A 7,802-nucleotide genomic window follows, 5' to 3' on the forward strand; every position below is an offset into this window, starting at 1 on the left:
ACTAACTCGTTAATTACCTTCCAATTTTCTCTACATGGATTGTTTCATTCCATTACTAGTAAGAACACGATTACTGTAAACACCCTGATTTCCTTTTTTGCATCAGAATAAGGACATCCATCTTGGCTCTTAGTGCTTTCAATAAGCTGATGGTCACCTTTCCAGTGAAAAATGACTTAATAATTTTCTACACAAGAGCAAATGTCTCCCATTTTATTGTGTGGGCTGGGCCTGTTCTCCAACTTTGGGACATTTAATCCACCCTCTTGATGTAGAGTGGTTGCTTTAGTAAAATAAATGAGGGAGAAGGATCTTGTTGTGTAAGACTGTCAGCTCGTGACTGGCGAGATTAACAAGACAGTCCCAGATGAATTACGAAAGAGTTTGGTGTTTCCTGATGTTGCTGATCTGTCTCTGCCAAGGAAGCCAATGATATGCCAAACTAACTTCTTGCCAAGAGACCTCCTAGGCCTGGAAACCCTTCTGCCTGTTTGCCTGCCTGCTCCCTTGAACCTGGGCCCCCCAGCAGCAAACCTCTCTAAGATAGCACTAAGGAGGAAGGGGACCCCTCTGAGTGAGCCCGAAGATGGTTGGCCAAGGCTCACTCTAACCAGAATCCCTACAGGATGTTCAAAACAAAAGATAACAAGCCAACAAAAAAGAGATGGTAAGAATATTGGCTTGCAACTGATTGATATCCCAGATGTCTAAGAATGAACATTGGATCATCTGAAAATGAGTTCTCAGATACAATCAGTATCAGATAGGAGGGAAACAGCAATGGCATGATTGTTTAAAAAAAAAAAACATATGTCAAAGTTGAATGTTCATAGATGTAAAGCCATGACGTTCATGGACATAGAAGAGGGTTAGCTAATGCAAACTAAGAGATTCAATAGGGCATTAAAACTATCTCAGAGAAAAATTCAAGGATGAATTGAGCTGGTCAGGAAAGACATGCCGAATAAACTGGCTAAAGCCTCAGGGGAGAGGCTGGCATTGTGCCTCAGCAGGCTAAGCCGCTGCCCGTGACCCTGGTATCCCGTGGCAGAATGCTGGCTTCTACTCCTGGCTGTTCCACTTCCAATGCAGCTCCCTGCTAATGCACCTAAGAAGGTAATGATGCCGTCCGCGATGGAGTTGCTGGTTCCTGGCTCAGTCCTGATTGTTATAGCCATTTGGAGAGTGAAACAGCAGGTGAAGACTTTCTCACTCCCTCTTCACCTTCCTCTTTTGCTCTGCCTTACAAATAATAAGCAAACCTAAAACAAAAACAAACAAAAATTTTTAGTTGGATCACACTTCGGAATAAAGTATCCCTGACTAGGTGACTTCAGCAATTTTGTCTAATAGTTCTGGGGCTTATACATCCAAAATCAAAGGATCAGCAGGGCCAGTTCCTCCTAAGATCTCTCTCTTTGGGCTGTCTGTACTGTCTTCTCCCTGCATCTTCACGTACCCTTTCCACGTTGTAAGCCTGTTCCCTAAACACCTGTTTTCTTATGAGGACATAGTTATATCAGATTAGGATGCTAACAGACCTCGTGTTACCTTAGCTACCCATGGAAGCTCTGTCTCCAGATGTTTTCTGAGGAACCCAGGGGAAGAATACAGCACAGGATTTGGGGATGGCTTGAGGGGGATGCAATTCAGCTCATTTCACTGAGTCATAGGCAAATCTGATTAGGACAAGAAAGCTGAAGCCTTTGGGGTGATTTTGTTTATCAGACTGAAATTGACTACACCAAATTCTAAAAGTAAGCATGTGGTCCAGAGTCTAAAAAATGTTTTTAAGTATTTTGAAAAGGTTCACATATTTTTTGTTTGAAAGTTGGCATTACAGAGAGAGAGAGGGGGAGAGACATAGAGGATGGTCTTCCATTCACTGGTTCACTGGTTCACTGCCCAAATGGTGGCACCAGCTGGGCCTATCTGAACCTAGGGACCAGGAGATTCCTTTGGATCTTCCACATGGGCTTAGAGACTCAAGGATACAGACCAACCTCTGCTGCGTTGTAAGGCTATTAGCAGGGAGCTGGACTGAAAGTGGAGCTAGGTCTCTGCCCCTACTGAGCCATGTGTGAGCTGTGTCTGGATATGGATGAGCCTTGGCTGGGCTGAAACATCCAAAACTAAGAACCAGAATGGGTTGAAAGCCAGTCAGGAAAGGCCACTGTTCCTGCTAGGACAGAAGGTGGCTCACGGACCCACTGATAAGTGCGATATCTGGCATTGGGAGAGGTTCTGATGGAGGAGCCTGGGCAACTCCTCTGGCAGGACACAGTCCCCGCAGGTGAGTGCAAGAAGCACAATAAGGACCAGCCCAGACCAGGCCAGAGAAAGGTACCCACTGGCATACATTTGGCACAGGTCAGGGGCAGACCACGCTGAACCAGTTCACATCAACCCCTGGTGAATCCGAACACCAGAACAGTGAGGGTCAGGCCAGGTGTGGTCACAACACATACCAATGCACATTACAGCTGGGATAGGGTACACGCTGGACTAGGCTAGATTGTAACCCTCACCAGCTGGAATTGGGGGTGGGCTGGGCCAGGCTACAGCACCTACTAGCAAATGCCGAAGTGAGGAGGGCCTTTCCAGACTGGGACACAGCACTGGTAGGAACCAGGGAGGGAGGGGTTAAAGCTGGTAGGGGAGATATGGAGGGCCCCCCTGCTGGAACACCTAGCCCACTGGAGAGCATGAGTTGGAATGGGGGCAGACCAGACCGGACACAAGGTTACAACACCTGTGGGCCTCATGCGAGCCAGATCAGGGAAGAGACAGGCTTAGTTGACTGTCCCCACTTGCAAACATAAAGCAAAATGGGTGAGGGTTTGTTGGGCTTTGCCACAGCATCAAATAGCAGATGCTGGCGCTGGTGGTTAATCTGTCAAGTTAAACTATAGAACTATCCAGAAAGTACATGATCTGGGAGTGGGAGTGGCCTAGGAGGAAAATTAGTGGACACCTCCCTCTTGGATTATCATTCCCACTTGAGAGCATGAACACCAGGACTGGGGCAGGGTTAGCTAGACAGAATGGCACCCAACAGCATGTATGTAGGCTGGATAGTGGAGCTGGTTGAGTTGAACTAGGATTCAATGCCCATTGACATGTATGAGAGTTGATTGGGATGTGGGACAGACTGGACTAGTATCCTGCACATACTGACAATCACAGGAACCAGGGCAGGGTGCGAGCCTGGTGGGGTTATTGTGGGTTGCTCCAGCGAGGCTGTGGCTCCCATTGGTTTATGTGAGGGCCAAGTATGTGCTGGGCAGAATCAGGCTGGACTACAATACCCATTGGTTCCAGTGGAAGACTGGGCTGGAAACAGAACCAACCCAGCAATTGCAACCACCAGCTGATTGGGGTGGTGGACTGTGCTGGGCCCTGTACTTGCTAGTACACACAAGAATCTGGTCTGGGAACACCTCAGTCAGTTTCTTTGGGGATCTTCCCAATCGAACTGCTGGACTCAGAACCCCAACCATGAAGAGAATTGCAGGATCCATGGTTTGCCATGGAGTGCAAATGCCAGCCGAGCCTCATCAGAGGCTCAGATGGAGCAGTGGACAACCCAATCAGGTGCGCATGGAGGATATGGCAGTCTATCGCAACCTGCAGAGGATACCTGGCACCACAACAGAGGACAGAACTAATCAATCAACTACCCCAGCCATATGTTGGCAGTGAAAAACTGGGCAAATGGAGATTCTAAGGTGGACTATGTCAATCAGTGGATTCTGCAGCGACCTCATTGTGCTTGGAATGGCGAGATTGGCAGCAATTCATAACTGTTGAGCTATCAAAACCACTTGAGCAAGACCCTCAGAGTATGCCCCACATTGGGGACCTGGGATGGGTGGGAGGCTGGGTAAGGCTTCTCCCTTTATCTCCCCATTTACCCCTAATACAGAAAAAAAAAGAGAGAGAGAGAATGTGGAAATAATAGTCTTACCCACTTTCCTGTAGCTCTTGAACCTTTGTGCCCTAACAATGTAAAGATTGTCAAAAATTAAGAAAAAAAAAATTTGCACCTAAAAAAAAGAAAGTGGAGCAGTTGTACTGAGACACAAATTGGCACCCATATGGGATGTTGGTACTGCAGGCAGAAAATAGCTTGCAATGTGATTGTGCCAACCCCGTAAGAGTTTTTTGGGCATAAACATTGAAGTATCTATGAAAAATGATTCTGGGAGTGGGCCTTTTACCTAGTAGGGGCTTTTATCCAGGAGGGACTTCTTCGGAGGGAAAAAACCTTTGCGGGGAAGCAATACAGGTTTTGTCCCCACTGGAAAGTTGGTACAAGGCCCTTTCAAAATCGTGCTCCTTCTGAATTTGAACTGTGGTAATGCAACAAGGTGGAGGAATCCACTGTGGGATGGGGGGATTGGGGAGGGGTGGGGGGAATCCCAGTGCCTATAAAACTGTGTCACATAATGCAATGTAATCAATTAAAAAATGGGAAAAAAAATCGTGCTTCTTGTGTAATGTGCTGCTCCTGCCTGTGACTTTTATAGGACAGAGAAGGTGTTGGGGTCTTTCTGGGGCCCAGGGGAAGCTGTTTGTCTTTACCACACCCCGACCCTGGTCGCAGGCGAGTGCAGCCACCCGGCCTTCTGTGTGACTTCAATGGCAGAGCCTGTTTCCTCCTGTGTCGCTTGTATGATCACACTTGACTTTCAGCTTGAGTCGGTCTCCCAGAGTGGCTGAGCCAGCTGTTGTTGTATTCTGCTTTTCTCCCAGTCCCCCAACTCCTTTCAGGAAGGAATGCCTGGAGTCAGACCCTGGCTCCCACTCCTGGCTCCAGCTTCCTGCCTCTGCTGATCCTTGCAGGCAACAGAGATGACTCAGTCTCTGGGCTCCTGCCGCTCACTGGAGAAGACCTGCACAGGACCCCCAACTCCCAGCTCTAACTCAAGCCTCACCCTATCTGGGGAGTGAACCAACAGATGGCAATTCTCTCTCTGCCTCAAAACTAGCAGAAAATAATTTTTGACTATTTAATAATTCTGTGTTTGGTAATAATAGATGCAATTGAACTTTGACTCTGTAACTTTTTCCTAGTTTATCAAAGCTGTGCTAATTTAACTTGGCCTCTCTCTGACTTTAAGATCTGCCTGACATGTCCCAGTGCTCAACTAGCCCCTGTTTCCCCAAATTCTGCCGAATGAATGATATAACCTTGCTTTTCCATCTGGTTTATAAAAGCAAAATATTTTACCACCGATTTTGGGAAAAATCTCAGTCTTTAATTTCCCCCTCCACAATGATAACTTTATTACTGGTACTATAAAGATAAATATATTATGAACAAAGACATATTTTGTTATTTAACAAACAAGAAATCCCATTTTTCCTTCCCCACAAACATTCTGTTAACAACACAACAGTAAATCAAATCCTACATGCGTATGAGGGGGCTTCAAAGAGATCATGAAAAAGTGTAATATGAAAGAACTGTGCATGGATTTCAAGAATGTTTTGAAAAAGAAACCCTCATCTTTTAATTTCATTTTCCTCGAGCCTTTTGAAGTACCACTGTACTAAAAGCTATTGAATTGTATGCAATAAACTCTCGGCTGGATTCAATTTTTGTGACCAGGAAAGAGTAAAGATACCCGTTCAGCCTACCCTCTCTCGCCTGGAACAGCACCAAGCTGCAGGCACTTCCTCCACCACTGCCGTATGATGCAGAGCCATGAGCACTTTGTGAACAGCTGGGCATGTTGGGTAAAAGAAACATGGACCTTAGGAGCCAGCGATTCTACTACTAGGTATTTTGGATGCGACAGAATCCCCGCGTAGGTGTACTGCAGAGCTTTTCGCAGGAACATGAGTCAAAACAGCCTTAAAGGTGAAACAACCCAAATATCTGTGAGCAGTAAAATGAATGTCAGTTGTGCTGTGTCCCACAGACATGTGGAATGCTGCTCAACACAGGGAATAAGTTCATTGCAACTAGACGCCGCAACACTGATGCATCTTAAGAATCTAATGAGAGACTGTGGCTGTGGCTTGGTGAGTTGGGCTGCCACCTGAGCTGATGACATCCTCATTGGTGCTAGATTCCCAGCTAAACATGAACTTATTACAAGGTTTGCTGTAACTTTAAAACTGTAGTGCTGGTTCTGCTCCTGGATACTCCACTCAAAGCAAACCAGTGTGTGGAAGATTGGTTTCGCTCTCTCTCTCCCCCCTCTCTCTTTGACTCTGACTTTCAAATAAATAAAGATTTTTTTAAAGCCAAAACAAGTCCTAAGATTACATGATTTCACGTATACTACACAAAGTCAATGAAACTAATATTTAAGAACCTATACTTCAGTGGTAAGATTATACAGAAAGGCAAAGAAGGGATTGCCATGAAGGTCAGTAGTAACTGCCTTTGTGGGAAGGAGCTATGATTAGCAGGGGTAAGAAACACAGTATTCTCTTTCTGAATTTTGTTGATGGTTGCAGAACTTTACTTTTACATTTAGATTAATTTAGGGTCAGCAAACTATGGCCAACCAAATCCTACTATCACCTATTTTTGCAAATGAAGTTATTGGGACATATCCATATTCATTTTTTTATTGTATTTATTTTTATTGGAAAGGCAGACCAGATTTACAGAGAAAAGGAGACAGAGAGAGAAAGATCTTCCATCTATTGGTTCACTCCCCAAAAGGCTACAACAGCTGTAAGTGTCAAGCAATGGGTCAGTCTGAAGATACGAGCCTCATCCAAATACGTGGGCCATCTTCTGCTGCTGTTCCCACTGGCAGGGAGCTAGGTGGGAAGCAGAGCAGCCAGGACACAACCTGGCACCCATATGAAATGCCAGTGTCGCAGATGGCAGCTTTACTCACTAAGCCACAGCACCAATACCCTAAAGAAAAGATTTTTTTTTAATCATGATAATGGGGTCGGGTAGGGGCAGTGGAGCAAATAATGAAACTAGGAGCCCAGACATGACATCAGGAGGGGGTACTGATGAAGCAGGCACTCCATGGCAGCGATAGGCAGAAGGCGTGAGATGAAAACAGGGGCAGTTCCTTTCTTTACCATCTGGACAGCCACGTGGGACTCAACACCTCCCAGCTTCCTCCAAAGCCGCTGATGATTTCATGGAGTGTTTTCGAACATGTGCGTTGTCCAAAGGTGCTGTAATTCATAGCTGTTGTCCACACATGCTGAAAACTAAATGGGTCCAGTTCCCAGGGGGACTCAGACAGCCCCTTCTTGGCTTGACAGGCCGGTGGGCTCAGAGGGTGGTCTGGGCACGGAGCTCTATTGTGTGTGTCCCTCTCGCTGCTCCCTCTGGGAAGAAGAGTGGCCTTGGTTGGGTTTGAGAAACTCTCTTCCTCGCATAAGACAAATAGCTTTTTTCCCCAATGTGAGAGCTGAGTTTGGGAGCCATTGTTTAAGTTTTCCTGTGCTGGGTTTTGTGATAAATCAAGACTTTTGTTTTGTTTTGTTTTTCTTCCTTGTAGAGGAAATGAAAGGCAGCAGGCCTCTAGACGGTGGACTGAATCCGACACAGCCAAGCCAACAAAGTCAGGAAGTTCAAGTGATGGCTCTGGGATGGATCCAAACGAAAACACCACCCCCCACTTCTGGAAGCAGAAACTACTGCACTAAAGCAAAAAGTGCAAGAAGTGGTCCCTCTGTGAAGCACGAAACTCCATTTTCTATCACCTCTTCTAAGATGACATTCCTCCTTTTTTCAACCATTCAACAGACGCTTATTCAGAATCTACCAGCATTGCCCCCAGTGTGTACTAGTGAGCATCACCATTAGGGAGCTC

Source organism: Ochotona princeps, chromosome 8 (genome assembly GCF_030435755.1).
Source record: "Ochotona princeps isolate mOchPri1 chromosome 8, mOchPri1.hap1, whole genome shotgun sequence".
In the NCBI taxonomy this organism is placed as follows: Eukaryota; Metazoa; Chordata; class Mammalia; order Lagomorpha; family Ochotonidae; genus Ochotona; species Ochotona princeps.